This window comes from Loxodonta africana, chromosome 5 (genome assembly GCF_030014295.1).
Source record: "Loxodonta africana isolate mLoxAfr1 chromosome 5, mLoxAfr1.hap2, whole genome shotgun sequence".
Classification (NCBI taxonomy): domain Eukaryota; kingdom Metazoa; phylum Chordata; class Mammalia; order Proboscidea; family Elephantidae; genus Loxodonta; species Loxodonta africana.
The window spans coordinates 148963210-148981085 of NC_087346.1; positions in this window are offsets into that span (position 1 = coordinate 148963210).

The window sequence follows — 17876 nt, forward strand, 5'->3', positions numbered from 1 at the left end:
ACAGGAGGCATTGAACTGCCATATGGAGAGTGATACAAGGAGATATAGAACAATACAAGTTAGGTTTTTACTTAGAAAAATAGGGGTAAAGAATAAGGTAACCACAAAAAGGTATAACAACTCTATAACTCAAGATAAAAGCCAAGAAAAACGTAACGACTCAACTAACATAAAGTCAAACACTATGAAAATGAGGATCTCACAATTTACTAAGAAAAACGCCTCAGCACAAAAAAGTATGTGGAAAAATGAAATTGTCAACAACACACATAAAAAGGCATCAAAATGACAGCACTAAAAACTTATTTATCTATAATTACCCTGAATGTAAATGGACTAAATGCACCAATAAAGAGACAGAGAGTCACAGACTGGATAAAGAAACACGATCCATCTATATGCTGCCTACAAGAGACACACCTTAGACTTAGAGACACAAACAAACTAAAACTCAAAGGATGGAAAAAAATATATCAAGCAAACAATAAGCAAAAAAGAAGAGGAGTAGCAATATTAATTTCTGACAAAATAGACTTTAGACTTAAATCCACCACAAAGGATAAAGAAGGACACTATATAATGATAAAAGGGACAATTGATCAGGAAGACATAACCATATTAAATATTTATGCACCCAATGACAGGGCTGCAAGATACATAAATCAAATTTTAACAGAACTGAAAAGTGAGATAGATACCTCCACAATTATAGTAGGAGACTTCAACACACCACTTTCGGAGAAGGACAGGACATCCAGTAAGAAGCTCAATAGAGACACAGAAGATCTAATTACAACAATCAACCAACTTGACCTCATTGACTTATAGAGAACTCTCCACCCAACTGCTGCAAAATATACTTTTTTTTCTAGCGCACATGGAACATTCTCTAGAATAGACCACATATTAGGTCATAAAACAAACCTTTGCAGGGTCCAAAACATCGAAATATTACAAAGCATCTTCTCAGACCACAAGGCAATAAAACTAGAGATCAATAACAGAAAAACTAGGGAAGAGAAATCAAATACTTGGAAAATGAACAATACCCTCCTGAAAAAAGACTGGATTATAGAAGACATCAAGGAGGGAATAAAGAAATTCTTAGAAAGCAACAAGAATGAAAATACTTCCTATCAAAACCTCTGGGACACAGCAAAAGCAGTGCTCAGAGGCCAATTTATATCGATAAATGCACACATACAAAAAGAAGAAAGAGCCAAAATCAGAGAACCGTCCCGACAACTTGAACAAATAGAAACTGAGCAACAAAAGAATCCATCAGGCACCAGAAGAAAACAAATAATAAAAATTAGAGCTGAACTAAATGAATTAGAGAACAGAAAAACAATTGAAAGAATTAACAAAGCCAAAAGCTGGTTCTTTGAAAAAATTAACAAAATTGATAAACCATTGGCTAGACTGACTAAAGAAATACAGGAAAGGAAACAAATAACCCGAATAAGAAACGAGAAGGACCACATCACCACAGAACCAAATGAAATTAAAAGAATCATTTCAGATTATTATGAAAAATTGTACTCTAACAAATTTGAAAACCTAGAAGAAATGGATGAATTCCTGGAAAAACACTACCTACCTAAACTAACACATTCAGAAGTAGAACAACTAAATAGACTCATAACAAAAAAAGAGATTGAAACGGTAATCAAAAAACTCCCAACAAAAAAAAGCCCTGGCCCGGACGGCTTCACTGCAGAGTTCTACCAAACTTTCAGAGAAGAGTTAACACCACTACTTCTGAAGGTATTCCAAAGCATAGAAAATGACGGAATACTACCCAACTCATTCTATGAAGCCACCATCTCCCTGACCAAAACCAGGTAAAGACATTACGAAAAAAGAAAATTATAGACCTATATCCCTCATGAACATAGATGCAAAAATCCTCAACAAAATTCTAGCCAATAGAATCCAACAACACATCAAAAAAATAATTCACCATGATCAAGTGGGATTTATACCGGGTATGCAAGGCTGGTTTAATATCAGAAAAACCATTAATGTAATCCATCACATAAATAAAACAAAAGATAAAAACCACATGATCTTATCAATTGATGCAGAAAAGGCATTTGACAAAGTCCAATACCCATTTATGATAAAAACTCTCAGCAAAATAGGAATTGAAGGAAAATTCCTCAACATACTAAAGGGCATCTATGCAAAGCCAACAGCCAATATCACTCTAAATGGAGAGAACCTGAAAGCATTTCCCTTGAGAACGGGAACCAGACAAGGATGCCCTTTATCACCGCTCTTATTCAACATCGTGCTGGAAGTCCTAGCCAGGGCAATTAGGCTAGACAAAGAAATAAAAGGTATCCGGATTGGCAAGGAATAAGTAAAGTTATCACTATTTGCAGATGACATGATTATATACACAGAAAACCCTAAGGAATCCTCCAGAAAACTACTGAAACTAATAGAAGAGTTTGGCAGAGTCTCAGGTTATAAAATAAACATACAAAAATCACTTGGATTCCTCTACATCAACAAAAAGAACACCGAAGAGGAAATAACCAAATCAATACCATTCACAGTAGCCCCCAAGAAGATAAGATACTTAGGAATAAATCTTACCAAGAATGTAAAAGACCTATACAAAGAAAACTACAAAGCTCTACTACAAGAAATTCAAAAGGACATAACTTAAGTGGAAAAACATACCTTGCTCATGGATAGGAAGACTTAACATAGTAAAAATGTCTATTCTACCAAAAGCCATCTATACATTTAACGCACTTCCGATCCAAATTCCAATGTCATATTTTAAGGGGATAGAGAAACAAATCACCAATTTCATATGGAAGGGAAAGAAGCCCCGGATAAGCAAAGCACTACTGAAAAAGAAGAAGAAAGTGGAAGGCCTCACTTTACCGGATTTCAGAACCTATTATACAGCCACAGTAGTCAAAACAGCCTGGTACTGGTACAACAACAGGCACATAGACCAATGGAACAGAATTGAGAACCCAGACATAGATCCATCCACGTATGAGCAGCTGATATTTGACAAAGGACCAGTGTCAATTAATTGGGGAAAAGAAAGCCTTTTAAACAAATGGAGCTGGCATAATTGGATATTCATTTGCAAAAAAAATGAAACAGGACCCATACCTTACACCATGCACAAAAACTAACTCCAAGTGGATCAAAGACCTAAACATAAAGACTAAAACGATAAAGATCATGGAAGAAAAAATAGGGACAACCTTAGGAGCCCTAATACAAGGCATAAACAGAATACAAAACATTACCAAAAATGATGAAGAGAAACCCGGTAACTGGGAGCTCCTAAAAATCAAACACCTATGCTCATCTAAAGACTTCACGAAAAGAGTAAAAAGACCACCTACAGACTGGGAAAGAATTTTCAGCTATGACATCTCCGACCAGCGCCTGATCTCTAAAATCTACATGATTCTGTCAAAACTCAACCACAAAAAGACAAACAACCCAATCAAAAAGTGGGCAAAGGATATGAACACACATTTCACTAAAGAAGATATTCAGGCAGCCAACAGATACACGAGAAAATGCTCACGATCATTAGCCATTAGAGAAATGCAAATTAAAACTACGATGAGATTCCATCTCACACCAGCAAGGCTGGCATTAATCCAAAAAACACAAAATAATAAATGTTGGAGAGGCTGCGGAGAGATTGGAACTCTTATACACTGCTGGTGGGAATGTAAAATGGTACAACCACTTTGGAAATCTATCTGGCGTTATCTTAAACAGTTAGAAATAGAACTACCATACAACCCAGAAATCCCGCTCCTGGGAATATACCCTAGAGATACAAGAGCCTTCATACAAACAGATATATGCACAGCCATATTTATTGCAGCTCTGTTTACAATAGCAAAAAGTTGGAAGCAACCAAGGTGTCCATCAACGGATGAATGGGTAAATAAATTGTGGTATATTCACACAATGGAATACTACGCATCTATAAAGAACAGTGACGAATCTCTGAAACATTTCATAACATGGAGGAACCTGGAAGGCATTATGCTGAGCGAAATTAGTCAGAGGCAAAAGGACAAATATTGTATAAGACCACTATTATAAGATCTTGAGTAATAGTAAACCTGAGAAGAACACATACTTTTGTGGTTACGAGGGGTGGAGGGAGGGAGGGTGGGAGAGGGTTTTTTATTGATTAAGCAGTAGATAAGAACTGCTTTAGGTGAAGGGAAAGACAACACTCAATACATGGAAGGTCAGCTCAATTGGACTGGACCAAAAGCAAAGAAGTTGCCGGGATAAAATGAATGCTTCAAAGGTCAGCGGAGCAAGGGCGGGGGTCTGGGGAACATGGTTTGCGGGGACTTCTAAGTCAATTGGCAAAATAATTCTATTATGAAATCATTCTGCATCCCACTTTGAAATGTGGCGTCTGGGGTCTTAAATGCTAACAAGCGGCCATCTAAGATGCATCAATTGGTCTCGACCCACCTGGAGCAAAGGAAAATGAAGAACACCAAGGTCACACGACAACTAAGAGCCCAAGAGACAGAAAGGGCCACATGAACCAGAGACCTACATCATCCTGAGACCAGAAGAACTAGTTGGTGCCCGGCCACAATCGATGACTGCCCTGACAGGGAGCACAGCAGAGGACCCCTGAGGGAGCAGGAGATCAGTGGGATACAGACCCCAAATTCTCATAAAAAGACCAAACTTAATGGTCTGACTGAGACTAGAGGAATCCCGGCGGCCATGGTCCCCAGACCTTCTGTTGGCACAGGACAGGAATCATCCCCGAAGACAACTCATCAGACATGAAAGGGACTGGTCAGCGGGTGGGAGAGAGACGCTGATGAAGAGTGAGCTAATTATATCAGGTGGACACTTGAGATTGTGTTGGCAACTCTTGTCTGGAGGGGGGATGGGAGGATAGAGAGAGACAGAAGCCGGCAAAAATGTCACGAAAGGAGAGACTGAAAGGGCTGACTCAAGAAGGGGAGAGTAAGTGGGAGTAGGGAGTGAGATGTATGTAAACTTATATGTGACAGACTGATTGGATTTGTAAACATTCACTTGTAGCTTAATAAAAGTTAAAAAAATTAAATTAAATTAAAGAAGCAAGGTACATACCCTTAAGTAGCTCACAGGCCACATGCACCGTAAAAAACCAAACCAAACCTGTTGCTCTTGAGTTGATTCCAACTCATAGTGACCCTACAGGACAGAGTAGAACTGCCCCATAGGGTTTCCAATGCTGTGAATCTTTACGGAAGCAGACTGCCACATTTTTCTCCTGCAGAGTGGCTGGTGGATTCAAACCTCCAACCTTCTGGTTAGCATATGAGCGCTTAACCACTGCATCACCAGAGCTTCTACATACGTTATAAGAGGGAGATTACTGCCATTCTAGGAGCAGGTGTAAAAGACGGAGGTAGCTCTGAAGAAGGAGTGATGGATTATATCTGAGTCATATATCTAGTAAATGCCTGGCATTGATGTATTACTAATCATTATTATGTTTGACCATTACTAATGCTGTCCTTAAGAAAATTTCTTTCCCCTGCTTCACAAATTTCTTCCTCACCAAGAAAAACCATAAGCCACTAATTTGAACATATTGACTAATCACATGTTTGAAAACCTACTTTCCACAAAGGACTCGTCTGTTAAAGTAATATTTTAATGGAATTTGATTCAAACAGAGAATTTGACTCAAACCCTCTTTTCCAGGGTTTCCATAATTTGACTTCGCCCAAAGCGTTAATTTGGTTCATAAATGCTTAGAGATTTTCACAAATGATACACTTCTGAACTTTTTGGATGCCTTTAATCTTTTGTAGAACATTTGCTTGATTCATGGTGTGCAAAACAAAATGATAATTGTACACAGTTTTCCTTGAGGTCTCATTGAGTGAGCATAACTAACACTACCATAGTTACACTGTCCACAAGCATTCTACAATGTCTTCATACAAGTCCTAAAATTTTTCATTGTTAAAATAGGCTTTTAAAGCCATGGTTTCCATTTGCTAAAAAAAGCAATATATGAAAAAGGTAGCAATATATAAAGATTTGATTGGATCATTTAGCTTTAACTCAAATGTTATGTGACATATAAACAAAGCCCTTATGGAAAAATTCATAATATTCCAAATTCTACCTCTATACTCAAATTGAAAAGGACACTGGACAACGTCAGAGTCCTGGTTTCTAGCCTAGAGTCTACTTTTGACTGTCTGGGTAAGTTTCAGAAGGTAAAATCCCATCTTTGGATCCTACTTTCTCTCTTGTCAGCTATCAGTAAGGTTCATTTCAAGACTATACATCTACGATCAGTGAGCCCCACGAAGTTTAAGATCTACAAGTGCAAAACAATATTTTCAAACTGCTCAACTGGAAGGCTGCCATTCCAGACGAAGTCTAAGCTCTAGGAATTTCAACAAGGTTTACCTCAGAAAAGCATTTAGATTCAAATTGGAATCTAGGGAAGCTTCTATCTAGGCAGGATAATGCTTCTGAGTACCATGAGCCGAAACTATGATGACTGGAAACAAGGGGATGATCTCGACTCAGTCTTTTATGGAGACAGGCTAAACTGTGCTAGGGATCTTGGAGTGCATTAGACACAGTACCCCCACCCCCAGGTGCCCCAGAGCAGTAGAAAGAGAAACGGAGAAAAGGCTTGCAAGCAAACAGAGACCATTCACTTTGCCTTTATCTCATTGTACAGCCTCTTTGGAAAGAAATGGGCTTATTCTTGTTATTATCAGAAGCTCTATAATGGCTACCTGTGAGGAGTCTAGAACAACCCTTCCTTGGCTCAAGTCCCCACTCTGTCACTCACTAGTTGCGTGATCTTGAGCTTTACTTAAGTGTCCTGTGCCTATTTCTCTAATGGATAAAATGGGAATTATAGTAACACCTACCTTATGGCATTTTATGAGGATTAATAAGCCAATATATGTAAAACACTAAATACAGTGCCTAGTAAACTATAAGCACTCTTTTCCTTTTTTCCAGTCGCCCCTGAGTTTATTCCAACTTATGGTGACCCCATGGGTGTCAGGGCAGAACTGTGCTCCGTACTGTTTTCAATGGCTGATTTTCAGGAAGTAGATTGCCAGTTCTTTATTCTGAGGTGTCTCTGGCTGGACTTGAACTTACAGCTTTTCAATTAGCAGCCAAACGTGTTAGCTTTTTATACCAACCAGAGGCTTTTAAACATTCTTTAAGTATTACTAATTATTAAAAAAAAAAAATTATTAGTTACTATTTATTGAAATAAATAATTCTAAGGAATTCAATAAATAGTAACTGTAGGAACCCTGTTGGCATAGCAGTAAAGAGCTACGGCTGCTAACCAAAAGGTCAGCAGTTCAAATCCACCAGGTGCTTCTTGGAAATTCTATGGGGCAGTTCTACTCTGTCCTATAGGGTCACTATGAGTCAAAATCGACTCGGAGACAACAGGTATTTATTGAACAGCATCCTGGTGATGGGGTGGTTATGTGCTTGGCTGTTAACCGAAAGGTTGGTGGTTCAAACCCACAAGCTGCTCCATGGGACAAAGATGTGGCAGTGGGCTTCTGAAAAGATTACAGCCTTGGACACCCTAAGGGGGAGTTCTATTCTGCTCTAGAGGTTTGCTGTAGTTGGAATCAACTCATTGGAAGTGGGCTTTTTAATTTATTGAGCATTGTGCTAAATAGTGTACATGCCAACCCCTTGCCATCAAGTCATTTCTGACTCATAGCGACCCCGTAGGGCTTCCAAGGCTGCAAATCTCTACGAAAGCAGACTGTCACATCTTTCTCCTGCAGAGCTGCTAGTAGTTTCCAACCGCTGACCTTTCAGTTAGCAGTCCATCTCTTTAACCACTGCGCCACCAGAGCTCCTTATGTACATCCCTAGTGTCATTTAATCCTCACAAAAGTAGGTTCTATGATTCCCATTTAATAGATCACAAAAGTTAGGCTTAAACAGCTTAGGTTAGGTGGGGCCACTATTCAAACTGGCCAGTCCGACTCTAGTGTTAACACTAAAATGTACCGCGTAACATAAAGGAGTAATGCAGATAATCTCTGCTTCTGCGTTTACCACCCATAAGCCCATTGCGGTCAAGTCGATTCAGACTCATAGAGACCCTATAGGAAAGAATACAACTGCCCCATAGCATTTCCAAGCTTGTAATCTTAACGGGAGCAGACTGCCACATCTTTCTCCCTCGGAGCAGCTGGTAGGTTTAAACCACCAACCTTTCAGTTAGCAACCAATAATGGCTATTTCATATCAGAATCCATAGTAATATGCACCTTAAGGTGTGAAGCCAAAAAAAAACCGTTGCTGTCAAGTCAATTCTGACTTATAGCAAAGCTATAAGACAGTAGAACTGCCCTATAGAGTTTCCAACTTTTTTGTTGGCAGCCGAGCTCTTAACCACTACACAGCCAGGGCTCCATAACTTAAGGTATAGTTATTGGAAAACCGCCACCACTTTTCTTCCAGTTCGTCGTACTGCGGTGGCTTGAGTGTTGTTGTGATGTGGGAAGCTATGCCACCAGTATTTCAAATATCAGCAAGGTCACCCATGGTGGACAGGTTTCAGCGGAGTTTCCAGGCAAAGACAGACTAGGACAAAAGACCCAGAGATCTACTTCTAAAAAAAATTGGCCAGTGAAAACCTTATGAATAGCAGCAGAAGAATTGATGCCTTTGAATTGTTGGCAAAAAATATTGAATGTAGAAATAGCATATGATCTGACAATTCCACTCCTAGGAATATATCCTAGAGAAGTAAGAGCTGTCACGCAAATAAAAAAAGTCACACAAATAGACATAGGCGAACCCACATTCATTACAGCATGATTCATAATAGCAAAAAGATGGAAATAACCTGTGTCCGTCAATAAATAAATGGATAAACAAATTATAGTATATACACACAATGGAATATTCCACAATGATAAAGAACAATGATGAATCTGCAAAACACCTCAAAACATGGATGAATTTGGGGGCATGGTTTGGATTATGCTGAGTGAAATAAGTCAATTACAAAAGGACAGATATTGTATGAGACCACTATCATAAAAACCCAAGAAAAGATTTACACTCAAAGAAGAACAATCTTTGATGGTTACAAGGGAGGGCAATGATGGGGGGGGGAATTGATAATTAGATAGTAGACAAGTGTCAACTTTGGTGAAGGGAAAGACAACATACAATATAAGGGACGTCAGTACACGTTGGCCAAGGAAAAGATGTAAAAGCTTCCTAGATAATCCAAACACCTTAGGGACCTAGTTACTGGGGCCGAGGGCTAGGGACCATGGTCTCACGGGACATCTAGGTTAATTGTTATAACATAGCTTGTGAAGAAAATGTTCTATATCCTAATCTTGCTGAGTAGCATCTGGGGTCTTAAAAGCTTGCAAGCGACCATCTAAGATATATCTATTAGCCCCATCCATTCCGGAGTAAAGGAGAATGAAGAAAACCGAAGACACAAGGAAAATATTAGTCCAAAGAACTAATGGACCACATGAACCACAGCCTCCACCAGCCTGAGCCCAGAAGAATTAGATGGTCCCCAGCTACCACCACTGACAGCTCTGACAGGGATCACAACAAAGGGTCCCAGACAGAGCAGGAGAAAAATATAGAACAAAATTCAAATTCACAAAAAAGGTCAGAATTACTGATCTGACAGAGACTGGAGAAACCCCCGAGACTATGTCCCCTGGATACCTTACTAACTCAGAACCGAAGCTAGTCCTAAAGTCTATCTTTTAGCCAAAGATTACACAAGCCTATAAAACAAACAATAACACATGTGAGGACTGCACTTATCAATTCAATCAAGTATATGAGACCAAATGTAAAACACCTGCCCAAAATTAAAGACAAGAACGCAGGAAGAGACAGGAAAACTGGACCAATGGACATGGGGAACCCAGGGTGAAAAGTGAGAGAGTGCTGGCACGTTGCAGGGATTGTGACCAATGTCACAAAATAATTTGTGTATAAATTTTTTTTAATAATTTTTATTGAGCTTTAAGTGAATGTTTACAAATCAAGTCAGTCTGTCACATATAAGCTTATATACACCTTACTCCATACTCCCACTTACTCTCCCCCTAATGAGTCAGCCCGCTCCCTCCTTCCAGTCTCTCCTTTCGTGACAATTTTGCCAGTTTCTAACCCTCTCTACCCTCCTATCTCCCCTCCAGACAGGAGATGCCAACACAGTCTCAAGTGTCCACCTGATACAGGTAGCTCACTCTTCGTCAGCATCTCTCTCCAACCCACTGTCCAGTCCCTTCCATGTCTGATAAGTTGTCTTCAGGAATCGTTCCTGTCCTGGGCCAACAGAAGGTTTGGGGACCATGACCGCCGGGATTCCTCTACTCTCAGTCAGACCATTAAGTCTGGTCTTTTTATGAGAATTTGCAGTCTGCATCCCACTGATCTTCTGCTCCCTCAGGGGTTCTCTGTTGTGCTCCCTGTCAGGGCAGTCATCGGTTGTGGCCGGGCACCATCTAGTTCTTCTGGTCTCAGGATGATGTAAGTCTCTGGTTCTTGTGGCCCTTTCTGTCTCTTGGGCTCTTAGTTATCGTGTGACCTTGGTGTTCTTCACTCTCCTTTGATCCAGGTGGGTTGAGCCCAATTGATGCATCTTAGATGGCCGCTTGTTAGCATTTAAGACCCCAGACGCCACATTTCAAAGTGGGATGCAGAATGTTTTCATAATGGAATTATTTTCCCAATTGACTTAGAAGTCCCCTTAAGTCATTGTCCCCAAGCCCCTGCCCTTGCTCCGCTGACCTTTGAAGCATTCAGTTCGTGTATAACTTTTTGAATGAGAAACTACTTTGCACAGTTAACTTTCACCTAAAGCACATTAAAACTTTTTTTTTTTTTAATGATATCGAATATACCATGGACTGCCAGAAGAACGAACAAATCTGTCTTGAAAGTACAGCCAGAATGCTCCTTAGAAGTGAGGATGGTGAGACTTCATCTCACATACTTTTGACATGTTATCAGGAGGGAAGAGTCCTTGGAAGATGACATCAAGCTTGGTAAAGTAGTGGGTCAGCAAAAAAGAGAAAGATCCTCAACGAGGTGGATTTATGCAGTGGCTGCAACAATGGGCTCAAACATAGCAATGATTGTGAGGATGGCACAGGACGGGCAGTGCTTCATTCTGTTGTACACAAGGTTACTCTGAGCTGGAACCGACTCGATGGCCCCTAACAATGACAACATTGGGAAACAGTAGTCCCAAAATACTATTAATGCACACATTTTCATTTCCCACAATAAAAAAGATAGGACTAACAAAACACTGTGAAGTTAATCTAATAATGTAAAACAAACTAAATTAATAATAATGAAATTAAATAAGCTGTCATTTATATTTAAGGAGCGTGGATAGCAGCAGGGGAGAAACACAACCCACAGACCACCCTGATGATATACAGGAACCATCCTTCCAGAAAATAGCACGAGCACCAGCAACCTATATGAAAACACGTGCTGGAGAAGCTTTGCAAGGCTGCCTGACTTCTTGCTGACTGCCAGCCTTCCACAACTCCAGGACTGTCTAAATTCTGTTTTTAAATGCTACAACTTACTTAATCATATGAATCACTCGAAGGTTAGAAGGACATGGCATTTAGTTGTAGGAAGAGAGAAAGGGAAGGGAAAGACAAAAGGAAGGAAAGGAAAGGAAAGGGAAAATCTCTGGAATTTTGCATTTACACCAATAAGAACTAAAGAAAGAATGTTCTTTGAATTTTTTTTTTGAAATTTTTCCTCCCAAATTCCATGGTACACTCCTGACTGTCTGTCTTTTCTTCTCACTGGATCTCACAAACCATGTGAGGCCATGGTCATCCCAAAGGTACATAACTCACCTGGGTTTATCCTAAGATTCCTGTCACTTCCACGTCATCCAACGTGCATCTCATAATTACGTCCAGAGCGGAAATTTCTGAGTCATCACACACTGTGAGGTGAAATTGTTAGAAAACCAAGACAAAAACGTGTTGCGCTGCCCCACTTTTAGCCAGATCAAGCTTGCAGTAGGTGTCTGGAAACTCAGTGTGAGCCCCGTCACTACAGTGTCTTACCTCTGAGCCAATTTGTGATCCAGCAAGAAAGACATCAGCCAGTACATTCAGCGGTCCGGGTGGCTTAATGGCTATGGCTTTAAGGTCTCACTTCCATGCATCTTTATTTACATATTCATCCTATGCTCTGCTGGACTCTTTCCACTCTCAAGTCCTCTGATTTCCATGAGTATGTCTGTTCTGTTTATTTGTTTGCTCTTTTGGTTTGGTTTTCTTTTTTTTTTTTTTTAATACAAATTACCTCTTTTCCTAACAGGTATATTTCCTTCGTTCAGCATGTACCAATACTGAATCCTAGCACTAGGTCTTGATGACTCTAAAATATCACATTTACTAGCTTTTGTAAGGAGACCTGGTGGCACAATGGTTAAGCAATCCACCGCTAACTGAAAGGTTGTTGGTTCAAATCCATCCAGCAACTCTGCAAGATAAAGACCTGGAGATCTGCTCCCATAAAGATTACAGCCTAGGAAAGTCTAGGGGGCAGTTCTACTCTGTACTATAGGGTCCCTATGGGTTGGAATTGAATCAGAGGCAAACAACACCTTTTGTTACAGTTTCTTTTCTTTCTCATGCTCTTCTCATTTGTATGGAGATTTAACAACCATAATTTCCATCCTCCTTTAAAATTATTTTTTCCTATAAGTCCCCAGATGCACCTCCAGTCTTCTCTCTGCATCACACATATTATCGTCAAAGTATGTCTTTTCATGAATATGTTTCCATATTCACTTTAGATCCCTGTGTTTTGGTCACCTGGACTTCAGGAAAAAAATGAACAGTTCTTGATCCTTGCAAATGTAGCCAGCCCAAGAACACCTCTCCGTGTCCTTAACTCAGGACGGGAAATTCCACCGCATGACTATGCAGCCAGCCACGCCCTTCTCAGGACTGCCCCTCTGCTCCAAGATCCAAACATCTCTCAGCAGAAACAAGAAAACCCACCTATGCTCTCAAGTTCTCCACCTCTTTAAAGATCCTTCCCTGATGGTTCTTTTTCCCCCATACAATTAGGAGGAGTTGATAATAAGGTTCAGCTAGCTCTTGGTCGTATTAACTTGTCTTCCTTGTGGAGGTATGGATATTATCCTATCACCAACAGCATTGTACTTCAGGATAGATCTTGAAACGTTCTTTTTGACGATGAATGCAACACCATTCCTCTTCAAGTTGTCATTCCCTGCATACTACACTATATGATTATCTGATTCCAAATGGCCAAGACCAGTCCATTTCAGCTCACTAATGCCTAGGATATCGATATTTATGCATTCCATTTCATTTTTGACGATTTCCAATTTTCCTAGATTCATACTTCGTACATTCCAGGTTCCAATTATTAATGCATGTTTACAGCTGTTACTTCTCATTTTGAGTCATGCCACATCAGCAAATGAAGGTCCCGAAAGCTTTACTCCATCCATGTCATTAAGGTCGACTCTACTTTGAGGAGGCAGCTCTTCCCCGGTCATCTTTTGAGTGCCTTCCAACCTGGGGGGCTCATCTTCTAGCACTATATCAGATAATGTTCTGCTGCTATTCATAAGATTTTCACTGGCTAATGCTTTTCAGAAGTTGACTGCCAGGTCCTTCTTCCGAGTCTGTCTTAGTCTGGAAGCTCAGCTGAAACCTGTCCTCCATGGGTGACCCTGCTTCTGTCTGAATACCAGTGGCATAGCTTCCAGTATCACAGCAACAGACAAGCTCCCACACTACGACAAACTGACAGACATGCATAATATTCAAATTTATGCACCAACCACTAGGGACAAAGCTGAAAAAATAGAAGATTTTTATCAGCTGCTGCAGTCTGAAACTGATCAAACATACATCCAAGATACATTGATAATTACTGGTGATTGAAATGAGAAAGTTGGAAACCAAGAAGAAGGATCAGTAGTTGGAAAATATGGCCTTGGTGATAGAAACAATGCCAGAGATCAAATGATAGAATTTTGCAAGACCAACAACTTCTTCATTGCAAATACCTTCTTTCACCAACATAAACAGTAACTATATACATGGACCTCACCAGATGGAACACACAGAAATACAATTGACTACATCTGTGGAAAGAGAGGATGGAAAAGCTCAATATCATCAAGTCAGAACAAGGCCAGGGGTCGACTGTGGAACAGACCATCAATTGCTCCTACGCAAGTTCAAGCTGAAACTGAAGAAAATCAGAGCAACTCCAAGAGAGCCAAAATATGACCTTGAATATATCCCACTTGAATTTAGAGACAGACCATCTCAAGAACAGATTTGACGTATTCAACCCTACTGACCAAAGACTAGACGAGTTGTGGAATGACATCAAGGACATCATCCATGAAGAAAGCAAGAGGTCATTGAAAAGACAGGAAAGAAAGAAAAGACCAAGACACATGTCAGAGGAGACTCTGAAACTTGCTTTCAAACATCAAACAGCTAAAGCAAAAGGAAGAATTGATGAAGTAAAAGAACTGAACAGAAGATTTCAAAGGGCCTCTCGAGAAGACAAAGTAAAGTATTATAATGACATGTGCAAAGAGCTGGAGATGGAAAACCAAAAGGGAAGAACACGCTCGGCATTTCTCAAGCTGAAAGAACTGAAGAAAAAATTCAAGCCTCGAGTTGCAATAGTGAAGCATTCCATGGGGAAAATACTAAACGACGCAGGAAGCATCAAAAGAAGATGGAAGGAATACACAGAGTCATTATACCAAAAATAATTAGCCGATGTTCAACCATTTCAAGAGGTGCCATATGATCAGGAATCGATGGTACTGAAGGAAGAAGTCCAAGCTGATTTGAAGGCATTGGCGAAAAACAAGGCTCCAGGAATTGATGGAATATCAATTGAGATGTTTCAACAAACATGCAGTGCTGGAGGTGCTCACTTGTCTATGCCACGAAATATGGAAGACAGCTTCCTGGCCAACTGACTGGAAGGATCCATATTTACACCTATTCCCAAGAAAGGTGATCCAACCGAATGTGGAAATTATAGAACAATATCATTAATATCACACGCAAGCAAAATTTTGCTGAAGATCATTCAAAAACGGCTGCAGCAGTATATCAACAGGGAACTGCCAGAAATTCAGGCCGGTTTCAGAAGAGGACGTGGAAACAGGGATATCATTGCTGATGTCAGATCGATCCTGGCTGAAAGCAGAGAATACCAGAAGGATGTTTACCTGTGTTTTATTGACTATGCAAAGGCATTTGACTGTGTGGATCATAACAAATTATGGATAACACTGCGAAGAATGGGAATTCCAGAACACTTAATTGTGTTCATGAGGAACCTTTACATAAATCAAGAGACAGTTGTTCAGACAGAACAAGGGGATGCTGAAAGGTGTGCGTCAGGGTTGTATACTTTCATCATACCTATTCAATCTGTATGCTGAGCAAATAATCCAAGAAGCTGGACTATATGAAGAAGAACGGGGCATCAGAATTGGAGGAAGACTCTTTAAAACCTGCGTTATGCAGATGACACAACCTTGCTTGCTGAAAGTTAAGAGGACTTAAAGCACTTGCTAATGAATATCAAAGGCCACAGCCTTCGGTATGGACTGCACCTCAACATAAAGAAAACAAAAATCCGCAGAATTGGACCAATGAGCAACATCATGATAAATGGAGAAAAGACTGAAGTTGTCAAGGATTTCATTTTACTTGGATCCACAATCAACAGCTGTGGAAGCAGAAGTCAAGAAATCAAAAGACTCATTTTTATTGGGTGAATCTGCTTGAAAGTGTTGAAGAGCAAAGATGTCACCCTGAAGACTAAGGTGCCTCTGACCCAAGTCATGGTATTTTCAATCGCATCATATGCATGTGAAAGCTGGACAATGAATAAGGAAGACCGAAGAAGAGTTGACGCCTTTGAATTGTGGTGTTGGCAAAGAATATTGAATATACCATGGACTGCCAAAAGAACGAACAAATCTGTCTTAGAAGAAATACAACCAGAATGCTCCTTAGAAGCAAGGATGGCGAGACTGCGACTTAAATGCTTTGGACATGTTGTCAAGAAGAATCAGTCCCTGGAGAAGGATATCATGCTTGGCAGAGTACAAGGTCAGTTGAAAAGAGGAAGACCCTCAGTGAGGTGGATTGACACAGTGGCTACAACAATGAGCTCAAGCATATCAAGGATTGTGGGGATGGCTCAGGACAGAGCAGTGTTTCGTTCTGTTGTGCATAGGGTCGCTATGAATTAGAACTGACTCAATGTCACCTAACGACAATAACAAGCCCTTGGTCACACCCCCAAATAAACACACCCAGAAGACAGGCCATGTTCCTTATGGCCAGGTTGAATTGTAAGAGTGAAGACTCTTATCAGAAGAGCCTTGTCATAAAAAAAAAAACCTGGCTCTTTCTTTTTCCAGTTGCACGACCACGGACAAGATAAAAAAAACAGTCGCCACCAAGTCAGTTCTGACTCATGGCTACCTCATGTGTGTCGGAGTAGAGCTGTGCTCCATAGGGTTTTGGATGACTGATTTTTCGAGACACCTCTGGGTGGATTCAAAACTCCAACTTTCCAGTTAGCACCACCCAGGAACATCCCTGTCTATTCATGAGATTGTTATGAAAATTAAAAATGATTATCTAAAATGTTGGGTTAAGCACTCAGCTGCTAACCAAAGGGTTGGCTGTTCAAACCCACTCAGCAGCTCCACAAGAGAAAGACCAGGCGATTTACTTCCATTAAGATTACAGCCTTCTTCCAAAAAAAAAAAAAAAACCTGTGGGGCGATTCTACTGTGTCACATGGGGTGGCTATGAGTCAGAACCACTGAATGGCAAACAACAAAGATTACTGTATTTTTACCTAAATAATGTCTGCCTTCTGCTTTGCTTGTCAACCGCTCCCTCCCCTTAGAAGTATTTTCATAAGTGCCACTATGCTAATTTCTTTTCCTTTTTTTTTTTTATAGCAACATATTAAAAAAATTGGGATATTTTGTTTACAAAAATACCTCACGGGGGAGGGAAAGTAGTTGGCAAACAAACGTAGAAGGCACACATTATTTTCATCAAAGTCCAGTATTTTTATTATGATTATTATAATTAAAGTTTCCTCTATTCCTCCACCATCTGATATGGCAGCCCCTGGCCATGTGTGGCTATTGAGCACTTGAAATGTGGTTAGTCCAAATTGAGCTGTGCTATAAAGGTAAAACACACATGGATTTCAACAATTTAATACATCCCTAAAAAAAGAATGTATCTCCTCAACAATTTTTTAAATACTGACAGCATGTTTAAATTATGATATTTTGGATATAGTGGGTTGAATAGAACATATTGAAATAAATTATACATGCTTCTTCTTTTTTTTTTTTTTTTAATGTGGCTAATAGAGAATTTAGTGTAGCTCTCCTTATATTTCTGGTGGACAGCACTGCTCTAAAACCTTCAACCAGAAGCGACCACCCACAGCTCCACTCCTGCTTTCTAAGGCCAGTTACAGCGTTCTCTCCTCTGACAGCTCTTGTGGTACTAACATGTCCTGAAAGGAGCAAAAGCTTTGAAGTCAAACCCATCTGGAATTTCAACCTGACTCCAACACTTACTCAATGTGTGACTGGGAACCTGTGACAGAACTTCCCTGAGCCTCCTGTTTCCTCGCCTGTAAATTGGGGATAATAAACACTGTCTGGCATGCAGTCAGTTCAGTTCATAATAAAACTTGGCTCCTGTGAGGGTGAGTTATATGTGTCAACTTGGCTAGGCTAT